The 18257-nt window shown below is 41.5% G+C and overlaps 1 protein-coding gene across 3 annotated transcripts in view; it reads right to left on the bottom strand.

Annotated features, from left to right (window-relative positions):
- Window positions 1-18257, bottom strand: part of LOC122623204 (lachesin) — a 64530-nt gene that overhangs the window by 31929 nt on the left and 14344 nt on the right. The window contains exon 1 of one of the 3 annotated variants that reach the window (XM_043802216.1): window positions 2930-2944. The exons of the other annotated variants lie outside the window; for them this stretch is intronic. The gene's annotated coding sequence lies outside the window, so the exon portion shown is untranslated. Of the gene's footprint in view, window positions 1-2929; window positions 2945-18257 lie in introns of those variants that run through there. 3 annotated transcript variants of the gene reach the window in all.

Here is an 18257-nt window from a genome sequence, read left to right as displayed (position 1 = left end):
AATGTCTATATATACGAGCACTGTGAGAAAAGAGTGCCAAGTGGTGGTTCAAACGATAGAAAAAGTACTCAACGTGGGTCAAGCCTTGTAGTGTTCAAACACATTGAAAAATGTTGGCCATTGTTATGATATTTCGTTATATTGATATTCCTAATCAATCCCCATTTGGCTCAGTGGCTTCCGGGGAGATACTTATATGCCATTGAGTGTGTCTGTCAATATGCCATGTGACAGTTTGCTGTGTGTCTGTCTACTAGTGGCAACGCGATGTTCATATACGCAATGAATTATTAATTCGTTGGCCCGACTCCGGGTTTGCACTCCGGGTTTTGGAGCCGTGTCCGTGTTGTGTTGGTTCTGTTGGATCGGATTCGGAATGGGAATGGGAATCGGAATTGGAGTCCCTGCACGTCGGCTGCGTCGGCATTTAACTGCTGACAAATGATAAATTTATTATTTACCAGCCATACGGCAAAGGACGGGCATTCGGGTGAGCATTTGCTAGATTAAAATATGTTTTAATATTTGCTTTCGTTACGCTCTGGCAGAGCCACGCACACACAATCGCCGCCCACACGTGACATGGCAACCTTGGCCACCCACCAATCCATTCCACTCCACTCCACTCCACCCAACCACCCACACTCCACACCACACAGCACCCACTTCTCAGCCAAATCCGCACAGCGACGTCCTTGTAAACGCCTTGAAATGCGATAATCACGAGCATTTGATTAATTACCCGTGTCGTCGTCGCTACTCCAAGAGATTTTCAGACTTGGCACCGTATGACACTGGGGTTTGCAACTAGCCGTGAAACTTATAAGTATATTTATAATAATTGAACATATTCAGTATTCGTATGTAAATGTGCTTCCTACAAAGTATGGCTTTGTTTTTAATTAATAATGGGTCAATACTTTAAGAGTTATAAGTTTAAGCTAAAGTTTAGCTAATACAAATAATATTTAAGAACATTTTGGCAGAAGGACACTTTGGAAAATTAACACTTTCACTAGTGTGCCATGCAGGCATATTCCCATCTCCGAATCACACTTAATTCTCAAGTTCAACAGGACGCAGTAAGTTTTCTTATCGTCGCCACGAGTGCCGCGAAAAGTTGAAACTTTTGAGCTTCGGGTAATCGCCACAGTTGCCACACCCCACACCCCACAGGCCCTGCCCCTTGACCCCGCAGATTTTCTCCATATCCTTAAGAGCCAGACACTCGGCGCTACGTGTCCAACTGTGAATCCGACCGCTTAGCGCCTTCGTAATTGTCAGCTCCGCAGGATATTTCGGGCCACCACCTGCAGGATAGCTCCTTGTCATATCACTCATGATTCTTTGAGATATGGTCCGGCAAAAGTTTTAAGTAGTCGTGGATGTTAAAGAGTTTGAATATTTGCTTATTTTCAAATAATTTATTTTTTATCTTTAATCCAACGTCTTTAATTTGGCCACCGAAACCAGATGCCAAGATTAACAAACGCAATCGGAGCACAGCGGAGGAAATCATACGAATGTTCAAAGAGCCGACAAAAAGGGCAGAATGTTATCATAAAACGTTTTTCTCACTTAACGATGAAAAGACGAGAAGAGAAAGGGGGACTGGGAAAAAAAACTTAAATTATTGCAAATCAATTTGGGGGTCCGGTTTGCCCCGGAATCCTTGAAGTTGGAGCAGCAGCTGTGCCGCTGCAGAAGAGGTCCTTTCTCGAGGAGTGAGGAGTTAGGTCCTGAAAGGAAGGAGAGGAACTCAACCTAGACAGCGTCGGCGACCCCGTTATTCGTTATTATTTTCTCCTTGCTGGCGCAGCCATAAAGCACATTTTATTGAGTTGTCGAACTTAAGTACCAACAGCAACAAGAAGTAACATAAAAAAAATGCTGGAAAAATAAGAACAACTAAAGTAATGGAGCGGGACTGGTCTGGTATTTTGGGTACGCATGTGGTTCGAGCCCCTTTTCGATCCCTCCGTTCTGCCCTTTCAAGAGGTAGCTAGCTCTTTTCAAAACTCCACATTACAATGGGAAAGCTCAATAAAACAGAACAAACGTGATTATACAAATAATAAAGTGTTTAGCAGGCACAATATGAAATGGAAGATAATGGATTTTGATCATGCTTTTTTTGAAAAAAGGGTATTTCAAACTTCTCGATGTTTTCCCAAGCCATCCACTTGTTTTCCTTTTCGGGTTTCGCAATGTAGGGCAATGTGGCGCATAGACGGCTCAATAATATGCCTGTTCCCCAGTAATGGGTCCTCCGGCCATCCCCCGCCCTTATTTTGCACCCCCACCCCCTAAATTGAAGCACACAGACACCCACACAGACACAGACGATTGGCAACATTTTGGCAACACGCACGCAAAACACACACACTCAGTCAGGATGTCGATAAGTGTTTGTGTCTTGCAGAGCAAAAAACTAGGTGTATGTAATTTAAAGGGAAAAATAAACTCTATTAATTTAGAGCTTAAAAATGTTATAATCCTTAGATTTACTACTTCGCTTAATGCGAAAAACCTTCTGCTGGCCTAAATAAATATGTAGATATCACTTCTTGATTACATTTTTGTATTACCCCTAAAAGCAATATGCTTTTTTCAAACGTGTATTTCTTCACTATTTGATAGCGTAATCGTTTACAGCTGCTCGAATGAGCAAATAATTTGAAAGAAATGCGCCTCCGAGTGTTAGTACACAAAAACCTATGCGATGCTACACTGGGGTAGGATTGATTTAAAACCTGAGAGCCAGGATAATATTTATAATGTTAGCTCCAATTTCAGGAAGGATGCTATAATAGCTGTTTCATTAAAGTCTTTCATTTTCTACTCTGTATTTATTCTAAAGTGTATTGTTGCTAAATCTATGCCAATACAATGTACTATATTGATGTTTTAAATAAATTGTTTTACTCACCTGCGATAACTAAGAGTGTTTAAACTGCACTGTATGCCTGTGTGTCTGCCCGCTGCTCATTAGTACACAACCAAACAACATTCAGTTTTTTTCCCATTTTTTTCCACCTTAGAAAGAACACACACACATTGCTCCGTCATAAATGACTGACGTTTGAAGGAGTCCTTTTGGAGAGAGGAAGAAATTGGGGAAAAATGAGTCAAAGAACCAGCACTGGACAAAAATAGCTAATAAATAACTAGGTAGATTTATGTTGTTCATTGTGGCATACTTAAAACTTCAGTAAATATATTACAATTAAGAGAGACACATTTTTTATAATAGAAAAACTTCACGCGACATTTCAGAAATATCAGCAATTATTTCTCTCTGTGATCAACAGCTTGGCCGTGCCACATTTACCCGAGTTTAACAGAATTGGGGGCACGAACTCGCCCCCTCAGCGAGCTATTATTTGATCATATTTAAAAAGGAATTTTCGGCGCCTTTATATTTTGCGCTCTGGCTTGTTTTTTCCTGCCGTTTTTGGACCCCGTTTGTTGGGGCTCAAGCCATCAATAATTCACTTTCGCTTAAGAGCCAATTAGGGGGAGTCACCACATGTGCCCCATTGACTCCCCCTTTTTCGGGATCGTAAATTTGGCAGTTTATTAATTACTGCTGCAATTACAAGTGCCGCAATATCAGTGCAGCCAAAACCACCAGCAGTTAAGTTAAGCCACCGTAGTTTTGTCCCCAAACTTTGCGTTTACCTTTTGTCCGAAACAATTACAAAGGACGAGTTTTCAACTGTCGAGAACGCGATACGCTTGTTGGACCTTCTCAGCGGCGTGATTAAAAAGGCAAACAGTGAAAGTTTTCTTTGCGCAACTTTAAGGAGGAAATCTGTGTAAGATTCAACATGCATATTTATAATATTTATACTACTCTAGGAAGTGGACATACGAAATGGCGTCACAGTAACACTGACACAATTGCCAGACCACTTGTAAGTCGAGCGGTCAGAGTTCATTCCTTGCCGACGATTAACAAATCCCTTCCTCTTGGAAAAAAACCAAAAAAAAAATAAAATAAAAATACAAAAACCGAAAAAGGAAAACAAACCAGAAAATGCGTAATGAGCTGCGAAACGCGTCCGGCATCAGACATCAGGATGTAGTACATCCGGACATTGTACATCTGATATCGAAGTGTTATTCTTGGTGAATTCAATTGCGAGAGATTTTGGTATTCATCAAGCGTTTTATAACTATTTTTCTTAACGCATTTTATTGCCGCTTGGGGCCGGAGGTCACTCCGGGGAGTGGTTTCTGATGGGCGATGGGTGGTGGGTGGTGGGTGGTAGAGCGAGTTCTTGTGGGCAAAAACACCCTATTTAAAATGACACGCCCGACGACCTAATGGTCATTCCTTCATACCCTCTAATTCCTGTGCTACTTGGGTTGTCTTCTACATTCTTCATGTTCAGTTCTTGAGTTTACATTTTACACAAAAAAGTGTTTGTTTCAGTCAGTTAACCAGGAAGTTAAATACATATATAAAAATATACATAAAACTTCTACCTAGCTTATCGAAAAAAAAGGTATCTTTGAGTCGGTTTGATAACATGCATTAAATTAAGGGCCATTTGTTATTGTTTGGCTCATCTTTTCCCCCCGAGCTTTCCGTTTACCATTGTCATATTGAAACCGCAGTGACGAAAGCAAAATCGCCGGGTGGGTGACGAAAAAAAAGGGGGAGATTGGTTGACAAGGCCGTGCATGGCATTTTCTATTAAGAGCCATCTCTCAAAGTTTTCATATTGCCGCTCCCCCCTTTTTTGGTTATTGTTATTTGGTAAAAGCTACAGACTCTCACAGTCAATAAGAAGCACGCTCTTGGAATTCCCAAAATATTGTCACAATGAAAATGTTTAAAAATTGTGTCCCAGTGCCATAAATATTTGCATCAGCCGCAGGAATTTGCCCACTCCCCCAACTGTCGGTGTGCGTGTGCATAATTTTGGGTGGTGCGGTCTGTCTCCCAATTGCCTATATTTTTCTTTACTGCAAAGTCTAGGCGACGTGTTTGTCATAACTAAAATGTTTACAAATTAGGGTAAATGCAAACAATAAGAAATTGATAATTTGCCCTCAGCCCTTTTTCTAGAATAAAACAGATAGCAATTTCGAAATGAAAATACATAAAATGCGTGGTTAAAGAGTTCGGCTCGCATGGCGGGAATTCTTTTGGCCAGTTGTCGCCAAGTGTCAGCGGCATTTCAAGCGATTTTATAGCAGTTAGTGAAAACGGAAAATCAGCGAAAGGAACAGTAGAAAAATGAAGGGTTTACAACATGGGAGGTAGGAAACGACTACAGGGAAACCTCATGCACATTTTAATGATTACGCTTGCCATGTTTTTGAGATACCTTTTGCCAAGGCTTTCTAAATTAAATTCTGAAATATCTCAAAAAAGAAAATGCTAGTAAGGACTGAAGAATCATTTCAAGCCATGAGTTTTGCCATACAGACATCACTGTACAATTTATACTTCCGCAAATGCATTTGGTGCCAGGCGGTCCTCTTCAGGCGCACAAAAAGCGACGAGCAAAATAATTTTGCTTAATTCAATGCAAAGGAATTACTGGATGCGGATTTCCCGGTTGGCAGGTGGAGTGGCGGGGAAGTGCGAAAGTGGGGAAGTGGAGAAGTGGGGAAGTGGGAAAATGGGGAGTGAAGATGCCGCCGCCTTCCTGTGACGCAATTAGTACTACATTGTTGACATTGTTTTTTGTTTATCCTGCGCTTTTTTGCCACCCTTTCTTGCTACGTATTTTTTTTGTGTTGTGGCTGCAACATGCCAATGCCACGGGTCAAAGGGCAAGTTTAAGCCGTCTTTAAAGTGGTTTGGCTGCTTCTTAATTTTGCCATTCTTCTTCTTTTTTACTTTGGATAAGAAGAAAGCTAAGTGCTTCAATCGGATCTGCTTTGTTTCTTCTTCTTGGGAGTTTGAAGAGCTTGTAAACTGTATTAATTTCTTTGTCATTTTCACAACATTTAGGTTAGTTGTTTCATTTTCTTTTAATTAAAACCTTACCATGTTTCATTCTACTTTAATCGTTCTGCATGATTTCTATCCATTTGCATTAACTGATCCACTTGATTTTTAATGCCCGTGTTTCACTTCGTTCTCGTTTTTTTCCAACCCTCGCCCACTTGATTTTCATTACCTCTCCCCAACTTTCCCGTTTGCAGTGTCGAGTAGACTTGGCTGATGAAGCCATTGTATGCCAATCCTATCCATTCCGCTCTATTCTCAACCATTCCTCTGCAGAGATGGAAAAACCTCTTGACTGTATTCCACTTTAAGAGCAAATCACGCGTGAAATGAGCCATGCTTTAAAACTCGAAAATTGTTGCCACACTCGCAGCTTACTTTTCAATTTTGTTGGTGGAGTTTTATTCATGCATACGGAAAAACAGGCAGCTGGGAAAAGTATCGAGTTTTCTTTTGGCCATGTGGCCAATAAGCGGCGAAATTGGAGGCCAGCTGCAGGGCTAGAAAGCAATCAGAAACAACAAAAGTACGGGCCAAGAACTTTGAACTGGAATTTATAAATTCCAATGCAAAAAGGTTAATGGAAGTTGGGTTTGCAAAAAGAGAAAACATAACAATAAATTTAAGGTTAACTGCCAAGAGCAGCCAGCATCAATGGTCCTCAACCCGAAATGTTGTGTTGCATTTCACTTCAGATAAGTGGTTGCATGTGATGAAGATTATTATCAATACATTTTTCAATACTTACAAAAAAAAAAGCGATCACAGACGGAGGGATCGATTCCCCGCCAGCGCACCACACAGTGTTGTTTTGTTTAGTTAATTTGATTTGTTTTAATTTTTTTTGGATTTTTTGCTTGTTTTGTTTTGACTTCTCAAGGTTATCTTCTTATATAACACCATTGCTGAGAGATGACGACCAAATACTTCTTCTTTGCACGTTTATACCGGAGGTTTTCTCATACATTTTTAACCAACCGCAAACAACGGCTTAAACCTACTAGCTACAGCTAGCTAGACTTCTTCAGTTGGCGAGACTCTTTCATTTCACTAAGCCCGCAACATCAACTTGTCATACTCAATAGTACAAACATTTTACCCGTAAAGACGGGAAACTCTACCCGTAAAGACGGGAAAACTCTACCCATAAAGATGGGAAACTCTTTTTGCCACAATTAGTGAGGAACGTGGGCCAACCCTTGATACACTGTGAGGCGCTCGACCGCCGAGAAGCCAAGATTCTTTAGCGCTATTTAAAGGCACAACTCGCGGAAAAAGCATTTGGGAATTATAAACCCCTCAATGGAACGATGAACGAGAGAGCGCAGCAATCGCATGAAAGCAAGAACAGTGACTGAAGAGAGGCTTGCGAAGTTCTATTTACCCCTACAAAAATACCCTTCAACAAGCGTTGAAATGTTTCTTTTCTCTGTATGTCGCGTTATTCCAAATATAACATTATTAAGAATCTTTGTTTATTATACGTTGATGATCGTCATAATTGGGGTATACACACTCAGGGAGACTTGCAGTAGGGAGAGGGAAAAAGAGCGGAAGCAACCCACCAGGAGAGTGTAAAGAGAAGGAATATTCAGAGTGAGTAACGAGTTTTGAGACTGAGGAGGTCACACCACTCACTCCATTTGTCTTTTCTCCTATCGCAAATGTTTAGTTTGCATGAGATCGGGCAAGAGATCGGTTACATATTTGCTTATGTTTAAGTCAATCTTTTCCTAAAGACAAATACTTAGAACAAAAACCAAAAAGTGAAATACTTAAATGCATTCATTTTTGAGTAGAAAATGAATTTACGCTATGCGGCTTTCCAAAAAAAAAACATGTACAAGTTAACCATAATTCATTGAGGGAACTTTACGGACTGATCAATACCCATATCAATTTCTGTCCGAACTTCGCATTATGTTGGGGGCTATAAAAAGTGCCAACCCAATTTTCAACGGTTTTTCGAGAGCTAGAGGCCTTGACCAGTTGAACCAAACCGCAGGGGCGATCGAAAGGGAAAGTTGTTGTGCGAGTCCAACAAGCGTTTTTAATTGATTTCCCAACTAGAACTCGAACTCGAACTTTTCCACATACACAGAAGCACACAAACACGCTGGGGGTCTGAAAAGTTTACAATAATTTTTGAACATTCAATGGCCGCAGCTAAAAACGCCAAAAACGATTGGAAAATATGAAAGGAAGGGGGTGGAGCACGGGGAAACTGACATGGGGTCAAGGGGTTACTCTACGGGCTTTCGATCCACAACTGAGACCCGACAAAAAGCGATGACAAAACGGAAAATTCGGGGAAAGCGTTTTGGGGATGGGTGAAAAGTTTTGCCCAACATTCTGTCTGTTGGCATATTTTGAAAAGCAGTTTTCCAAAATGCACACACATACTCACATGGTCCAGACTGGGAGTTCAAAGTTCAACGCATGATTGTGAAAATGGAATTGCCAAAGTTAGTAAAAAAGTTGCAACTAAACAAAAAAGTACCAAAACCCCCCCCGCTTTATTTGAATTTTTACCTTTTTTTTTTGTACTTTTTTATCTACATTTTCTTTCTGCGGCTGAAATGTTTCTGTCACTACTTTTTTGCATAATTTCCTGATTCCTCCTTTTTTTCCTTGTGGGCTTGTTGTCATTTTCGATGACAGCTGCCTTTTGTCCACTGTGCGGTGACCAAAACCACCCACCGTCAATTCAAATGTGTGCTTAAATATATCTAGATATATGTATGGATTTGGGCAAATACGAACGCCGTGACCAGCTGTGTGCGAATTATTTTAATTTATATATCTGAATGCAAAGTTCCTAATTGGAATATACGTGGAAAGGGAAGTCGGACGAGGAGGAAAGAAAGAATACTAAATAAGTACTGGCTAATGAAAGTAAAACCAGTAAAACTCAAAAGTGGCTTAAAAATCGAATATACTGAGGACAAAATGCAGCTCAGAATTTGGGTCACACACCAGATCTAAAGAGCAGTTCAAATAATTGACAGAGTGCCGATAAATTACCAGGAGTCAAAGGAAAAAGGTCTTTCAAATATAGGAAAACGAAGAAAAAGTGCAAGTATTTAATTTCAATTACAGGCAAGACAAAATGCTGTCGCTTAACCCACCAATGACCGCCCACTTCATCCGCATTAGCCCTTTTGGCTCTTCTTTCCCCACGCTGGCCAACTTGACCCATCAATCCTCATCGTAGAACATCATCCTCATCCCAGAACACTGGGGAAGTTCGAGCACGGAAAATACCTCAAGTAATCAATGGACCTGGGTCTTTCTGTCTCTTCTTACACCATTCGCCCCCTCTCTTTCACTGCGCCATGTTGTCGTCTCTTTCGCCGCAATCAACATAAAACAAAGACGAAAGCAACTGTATAAAAATTAAGCTCAATTACCAGAAATTTACAACATCAATAAAATAACTGAAGAGTGCTCAACACAAAATCACCGTACACACACACACGTTGTATATGTGTGTGTGTGTGTGTGTGAAGGACGGTGGGTGGCTATTGGAGTGGGCGTGGCACAGGCGAACGTAGCAAACTCATCACCGGATGCTGACATATTGAAACACGTACCGACAACATGCTACACCAAAATTATAGTCACTTCCTTGATTTTGATTTCAAGTACTGTTGCGGGGGAATTTTCCGGAATGGGAGAGTGGGGGGTGGTAGTTGAGCTGGGACCTTGGCAAGAACCCATTCTCCCCACCACACACGCGGAGAAATATTGTGCATCTACACATTAAAAATCAGGAATTTCATGGCATCAAATAATTGGGTTTTTTTCCCCCCAAATTGCAAGGCTTTGTTAGCTAGAGACATTTAATTTTTGCACACGAGTACTGACTTGGAAATATTAGAGTTTTTTGCATAGTGTACTTCTGCCCCATCTTCCGTAAGCAGCCAGTAAGTGTTGCAAAATATGTTGACTCAACTCATAACAAGCCCAAAACTGAACGTAACTGAGAACGTGGCTGTGATGAGGGCCCGGGAAAACGGAAAAGTGTGGAGTGCGCGGGGAGCGGTGGTGGTGGTGAGGCTGGTGCCACCCAACGACAAAAAAGTGGGAAAAGTGTGAGTGAAAGGGGCGGGGGGCGTAAGCGAGAGCGGGAGCGAACATCAGTTGAGGATTTCCTAATGAGTGCTTCATGAATGAATTTCAGCCACAGAATACTAATTCGATGGAAAATTCATTTTTCCACACGATTGGCAATTAAAAGAGATTTTCTACCACGCACACACACACACACACATACAAGAGCGGCAAAGGGGCGTGGAAAGGAGACTCATATAGCTTTGTCTAGTCATCGAGGGAATTGACAGGCGAACGAAGCGAAGCGAACAGGCCAAAAACGTTTAACGGAGATATCCGAAAAATAGCCAACAAAATAGTACTAAGCAGTTAACACATGGAAGTTTTATCTTAGTCAGCAGGATGTCATTACTTACTTGAAAATAACATTGAGTTAATAACAACCAGGTGTGGAGGCAGCTAAATTGGTGGACAAATAGAGCAGTCTTTTGAAGCGTAGCAATTCATTTAAAAACCAATTACGCCCCGTCTATTTTCAAGCCAAATTGAGATGGGTATGCGCAGTTCTGTTGACGAGTTGCATGTTGTTAGGCGGAGGAAAGTTGTGAGTTGGGTGTTGGTTCGATTGGTTGACTGGACTGCTGCTGCTGCTTCTGCTGGTTAGCGTTGTTAGGACTCGCTGTCCTGCCTCCCTAAGCTTTTCCGCCCAGCCACCCATTTTCCGATCTGGGTGTGTGTGTATTTGTATGTGTGATGACTTATGCTGTGCGAAAGCCAACTTGTCAATGTGAGACGGCAGTGAAGCAAGCAGTCGACAAGCGTTGACGTATTTGACAAACACGCAGCAGAGGTTCAAAAGGTCAGGGGTCAGGGGTGATGGGGCATTTGTCACCTCATTGCAAGGTTGCCGCTTGTGGCGACGAACGAAGCGAGGCTAATTACTTTAATTGGTTGTTGCTGTCCCTCTTTAAAGTGTTATTGCAATTGAAATTGTGGCTGTCCAAATGCACACGCTAAGAAACTAGTGCGCTTTTTGATAGTTAACTGTTAGCTTGTAGAAAAAAGAAAAATGAATAGAACGCATTTGATTAAGATTTCACATTCGGAAGCCTATCGATAAAGAAGACCAAAATTATGAAGTACAATTGCAAAGCGTTTACAATAAATGCTCAAAATTTGCGCTCTGTAAAATATGAAACTCGGGGTGGCAATCAGCTTGAACAGCACGAACCATTTCAAACAGAAAAGTTTTGGTTGGAAAATCTAATAATGCCTCTAGAATGCCAACTACTTAAAAAGTGCACGACAAACGCATAAAAACAATAAATTTCACAAAAAGGCGGGTTGTGGGGAATTCCCTTTCAATTTGAGTTAAATAAAATGCGACACAGAGCGAGCGAGATGGAGATGAAGAGATGGTGAGATGGTGAGAGGGAACCGCAGAGGGCAACTTGGAGTATAATAAAGAAGTTTTCTCGGTTGGCCCCTAAAAATCCACCATCCTGCCCCGAAAAGCTTTCTACTTATTGCACAAAACACAATTTGACAGCTGCAGCCAAAGGGAAAGCGGGCTGCAAAAAAAAATGTAAAATGCAACAGCGATGCCAAGAAAAACAGAATTGCGGCATCGCATTAACTGAAATCGATACAACACAGCCGCTTCAATGATTTCCCACTTACCCCAATGCCGTTTCACAAGATACTCGTGTTGCCATGAAAAACTATATAAAATTGACTACCAAACTAGGAGTGTTGCACTATTTGATTACGCTTGCGATATAATATCAGGTAAAATAAGTAAGCTCTCATTTGCACGCTGGTGCTCAAAAAGACAATAAGGCAATGCTATATATGCATGTATCTTAACTAAGTTGTATTATAATATAGAAAAAATGTATACAACGTTTTGAGAAGGTCGGTTTTCTCTCTTACATAAATGAGACAATTACTGTAGCTCCAACTTCGAAATAAATCACTTGAACAGAGTTTCGGGTAACGCCTTTAAGTAAGTGCAGTGCCTTTTTCCGCCAGAAATTTAGCTGGAAAAATCTGCCAAGACAACTGCAGGCGGAAATAACTTAACTCAATTACGCTTAATTATTTCCTACTTCGAAAGGAATTTCTGCTCCTTCCAGTTGTCCTTTTGGCGTGTCCCTAAGTCTCCGTTCGCCGTCTTTCCGAACGGACAATAAAACTTTCGTTTCGTTTAGTTTTCCCATGTAACACGAGTGAAATCACCGAAGAAAACAAAAAGGAAAGAAGAAAAGGTCCTCACACATGTGACCCGACCCCTGCCATGGGCGGGGCGGGGGAGGGCTACAAGGGGGTAGGTGTCGGGGAAAGCCCACTTCTGATGATTATTATTCACTTGGGCATTTTTACGAGCTGCTTTAGACAAAAAGTTCGCCTCGAACTACGCCAAATGTCTGGGGTGCTTTCCCCTCTTATTTTTCCACTTCCCTATCTGAATTGTTGTATGCCCTAGAAAAATGGCAACATGAGAGTATTGGTGTATTTTAATTCTACGAATCTCTGCTTATTTATATCTAACTATATTTATATTTATTTATATTTGAGCTTTAAGGACAACAATTTTCCAGGGTATATAAAAACTTCTATATTTTTTACCCAACTCTCTCTTTATGTGCAACTCTAAAAATCCAACGTCGTCTGTGTATTTTTATGAGCCCAGCTGCCGCTTCCTCTTCCTCGGACAAGGATATGGGCTGTCCTTTCGTCCTGTCTCTAACCCAGCGCCATTCACACCACCGTTTGCCCCCGTTCGCCACCCATTTTAGAGCCTTGAGAATTACAAATCAGACGGATGCCGCCATTGCTACCTATAAAAAGTGCTAATAAGTATGTGTGTTTTATTGTAGTCGACTTTATTGCCACGTTAGTTTCCCGATATCCTTTACCCCCTCTTTTACCCTCGCCATATCTCTGGTTCTGTTGACATTTTGATGCTGATATGCCTTTGCTTATTTCAATGGAATGTGTGATATATGTATGAATGCGAAATGCTGTTTAGGACCGGGACAGGAAATACCCGTGGGAAAAGGTCTAAGGGGAAAGAATTTGGGTGTCTCTGTGTGAAGAGGTTGTGTCTTAGAAACCTAAGGCAAGACATATAGTTGGCAAATAATATTACTGAAACCTAGCTATAATATTAGTATTGCTGAAAATGTTGCCCATTTAACAAATTAAGAAAACTAAATCTAAATCAATTACTAATATGTCTCTAGATCCATGCTTAACCTTGCCCAACGATCACAATGTTTATATTAAACGAGGAATTGAAAGTGGTGGTAAATAAGCTTTGCAAACATTAAAGCATTTTATTGGACACGCAGAGGCGAAATTACAGGGCCTGCGAGAACAGTTCACAGAAGTCCGAAAAGGAAGTTGTGCAGCTCCCTGAAAGTTATGCATCCCAAGTAAGGTTTAAATATCAAAGGGAAGCAGATGATAATTTTCCTCAATAAAGTTCTGGCCGGGAAAAGTTTGCGTAGCCAACTGGTTGGAGAAAGGGGGCGAGGTCAAAGGTTACGGCCAGTAAAATAACAACAGCAAGAAAAGCCTGCACTCAACGACGATCATTATGATGATAATATTTATAGGGCTCCTCAAGGACACACGACTGGGGAAATGCGGGGGCACTTATGAGCCACAAAAATTACCCCAGTGGCTAGTTGGTATTTTTCACAACTTGGCCACAATTTGTGCTTTAATTTGGCCAACGAAAGAGTCAAACTTTTTTGGAATAACAAAGGGCCGCACGATGGAAGGGGGAGGCGAAAATATGCCCCAAGGATTTTGGGGATTTCTCTACCAGTTCTTTGCCACAAATATTGCCGCTCATCACTTTTATTTGTTTGCCTTCGCCACCTCCTGAAAACCACTCAAGGGTATTTTGTGGGGTATTTTTATTTATTTTCTTTTTTTTTCCCGTGGCCCTCTCCACACAACACGAAAAATACAGAACTTTGTTTACCTACAAAATTGAAGTGTGAAATAAGTAAAGTTGAATTATTCCTGGCGGACATGATAAACTGTTGGCCAGCGGCACTGGGAAAAGGGGGGCTGAAGGACCACTCAGCATTTTATTTATGTCAATTTGTGAGCCCCGACTTTGGGTTAATGCTCCCAGTTTGACTTTGACCCCTCAAGTGGAAGCAAATGAAATAGAATTTTGTTTTTTCCCTTTTGGGGTTGATCATACTTGAAATCACAAGCAAATTATTATTTTAGTTGGCTGCTGAGTTATTCGCCGTCAATGGCTTATTGATACAAGGTTTACGGATAGCTTTATTTCGGGGAAATTGTACAACTCATTCATATTAATTTACTTATATGAACAAATTTAAGATTTTTAAAATATAATTAGTACAAATTAAAATATTAATAATTAAAAAGGTAACATTGGCTGATAGTATAACATGTATCATCGCTGAACTTAAGTTGTTCAAATCGAACAAAGGACATCAATTCATTGATGTACAGGAAAGTACCTCTCGAGTTTCCGCTTCCCACTTTTCCCTCAACACACGCACACACACAGCAACACACACAGACACAAGCACACACACAAAGAGAGACCCATCGAAAACATGTTTCTTGTTGCGCTGGCAAAGTTTTCCACGAGCAGGAAAAACTTTGTGGACCCGCAACGGATAATTTGATTTCGGGGCATTAATTGCACAAAAAGTCGATTTTAATTAGGTGAGCACGACTTGGGCAACGAACTTAATCGAAAGTGGGCCAGCTAATAAAATCAGCCACATGAAAAGCGACTTCGGATGCGGATGTGGATGCGCACCCGAATGCGGATTTTTGCCACTGTCCTGTCGTCATGTCATCACCCATAATTAATGGCAGCGACATGTTCAAAGTGGCAGTCACGATTTAGCTAATTCTTTTATCGATATATGTCGATAAGACGTGTTTGAACATCCCGAATGGTCAACAGCTGTCTGTTTTCCAGGAGGAGGTGTGGAATGGGATCCTTAGGGGCCTTCTCAAGACTCCCACGACCTGGACGGCAAGAGAAGAAGAGCTGAGCAGATTCCAGGCAATTATCACAGAACCGACACTCTGGGGCAGTTCATTAGGCAGTCCAGGCGAGTGGATTGACGGCTGGGAGAGAGGCGATTTTTATGCTTTTGCGTACCCAGTAAAATGTTGGGTTTATGGGTAGTTGAATCATTATGAGATTAAGTAAGAAATCTGGTAAAAACCGGTTACCAAGGAATTATAAGACCCATAACAAATAATTCAACTAATAAATGCAACATTAATTGGTAGTTTGCAAATGCCAGGTTCCAATGCAGGGAAACTTAATTGTCGACAGCATAGAAGGGTATGTGATTATTCGATCAACTCATTCTGGCAGCTCTGGCATTGTTGTTCAAGCAAAAAATAATTATTTTAGGCCAATTTGCAGTAAAAATGAAATTCTTTTGTAAACGTTTTTATTAGCTGTAACTAAATCCAATTAGCCTGGCAACAGGATCAAAGGCAGCCACCACTCCAATAGGAATTTCCTGAGGGGGGACGGGAACTGGGCGGTGGGTGGTGAGAGGTGGGTGGAAAGTGCAGCAATGGCGTCGGCTGTCGCTAATGTCTTGTGGAATTTCTTATGACAAAACTTTTCATCCCAAAATAAAATAAGAGAGATATTCCATGAAAATTAATTAATGTAAAATGTGCAACTAATTAGCGACCAGATCTGTGCTTCACTTCGCATCAATCTTATCGTTTAAGTTGGATACATGCATGTTTTAAAGGAAAAATCATTGAAATAATTGTAAAAATACGAGTACATTTTTCAAACTTCCTCACTTAACCTCAGAATCAAGCGACTGGAAGGGGAGAGAGTAGGATGGAGAGAGATAGAAAGAGATGGGCGAAAGAGACAGCGAACAGAGCTAAGCTGGCGATTAAACAACAATTGGCTGACAGTTATTTACACAAGTAGCTGGCATTGCAGCATCGCTGCATTGTGTATATATTGATCACTCGGCAATTCAATGCAGTCTGCGGCTTAATATGTGCTCCAAAGGGGAAAGAGAGAGACGGTGGCGGACGGGGGAGGGAGACGGGTAGATTACTGGCGCACCGCCGTCTATTGTCTGCCATAGAAAATGCTTCACAAACTCCCCTTCCTCTCCATCATTTGCAAAAAAGTAGCATGACAGGGGGTTCGATTAAAACACAACAATTTGCTGATTTCTTATGCAACCGAAAAGGGGGGCGCGCGAAAGAGATGGGCTGAGCGGCGGAGTAAGAGAAGGGGCTGGCGAACAAGGGAGCTCACGACAATCGACGCCGTCAAACCTTATCCACAGCGTAAACACAGACGAAAAACTGCTAAATCATTGCAATACAAAACCAACAAAAGCCGCTGTCGATGGAACCCCATCTTAACCCCCAGCTGCCCCCTTTTCGCCGCCCATCTCCGCCACGGATATCGCACAGCTTATGACTATATGACACCGACGTTGAGTGCGGAAAAAAAAGTTAAAAAAAAAATACATCAACATCTAAGCATTTGGAGAATTTGTTCGATCGAAACTATATGACTGCATTTAATTTCACCCTTTTATTTAATAATAATGAATACTTCTTATAGGGAAAACGTGTGATACCAGCACTCTTTCTCGGTGTCATTGGCAATACTGCCGACCCCCCTTTTCCTCGTTCACGCGAGCCCCTGGAGTCTATTCTTCTGCTCATTCTTCTTGCCGCTGCGCAAATATTGAAAATACAATCCGTCTATGCGGAATATTGATATGCCGTGCCGTCTATATCTATCCATATCCGTATCCAAGGATATGGGGGCTCGGGATTGGGGCCAGGGGAAAGCTAACCCCCGGTAGGGTCTGTGACTTGCGGCTGCCACGCCACTGAATCTCGCACACAGAGTGCTTTTAACGCTGTCTGCTCAATGATTTATTGATGTGGCCAAAACGTATGCGCATTTAGCAGTTGCAACAAAAGCGCCAAAAACCTTAAAGTTGCTCCACTGGAAATGCGGAAAGTATCGGGAAGAGGGAGCCAACCCAAGCGTTCAGTGGTAATTACAATTAAACTGGCACTCGAAACAATTCCAAATTGACCTCAACAAACATAACTTTGACCACAGGGTTAAAAACCACTCAAGAAACTGGGAACGAAGAATGAAATACCCTATTATGACGCATTTTCAAACACAATATATACAAACATCAATTTATGAGCGAAGAAGTGTTACTCTTAATTAGATTTAAGTTTATAATGAGAACAAACCAAATAAGTGTGCTCAATTTTCTGTGGGGACTCTGTAAACAGCGTCGAAATAAACAAGCCGAGTTTATAGGGAAAGCCCCAACTGCCCAGTGACAGTCCAAGACTCGGGCTGACTCGGGCTGTAAGAGGACAATTCAATTCATTAGCAAAGTGCATTTTCTTGTATGGAATAAACGCTTTTCGGTTCTGTTTTATTTTGTTCCCTTTTTTTGTTGGTAACAAGTCTCGTTGCTTAGATATGAGTCATGCACACGCATTTTCAGAACATTTCTCCGGGAGTTGCGACTCACATTCCCCTTTTTCCACTTGCCACCATACGGATGGCCATTTTCGTAGACTCGCAGGCTTACCAATAAATAACAGCAACATCTCTCGAGTGAGTAGAGAAATTTGGTAATGTTTGTGGAAAATGGTAGGGTGGTTGGGTGAAAGTCGCAAGGACGCAGCACTGAATGACCGAGTGCAGCAACAAGCAAAAGTAATAAAAACGTGCTTAAAAATCATTTATTGAATTCGTGACAAAAATACTAGAGGAAACGAGGTGGGCCAGTTTGCGCCAGTCCAACCAAAAATAAAAAGATGAGGGAAAACACAAACAAAATCGGTTAGGAAAAGACCAAATGGGAGCCAAATGGGAAGAAGAGTCGAACTAAGAATGCGACTGCGACTGTCAAAGATGCGACTGTGCTAAGACAATATTTGCCTGCGCCAAGACTGAAAGTCCTTTGCTATCTGTCTGTTCTCCCCTGCAAACGGCCAAGAATAGCCCCCCTCTGCTGACAAGGCCAAATTGAAAAGGGCCGCAAACAAAGAACAATCCATGGAAACGAGATAGCCCAAGGAAAATGCTGCGAGGAAAATTGTGGAAAAAGCGCAGAAGGAATAGACTGCAGTAGTATTGTGGCCACAGACTTGAAAATCACCAGGACGCGAAAGAAATGCAAAAAAT

This window comes from Drosophila teissieri, chromosome X (assembly GCF_016746235.2).
Source record: "Drosophila teissieri strain GT53w chromosome X, Prin_Dtei_1.1, whole genome shotgun sequence".
NCBI lineage: Eukaryota > Metazoa > Arthropoda > Insecta > Diptera > Drosophilidae > Drosophila > Drosophila teissieri.
This window is presented reverse-complemented; position numbering and strand designations above follow the sequence as displayed.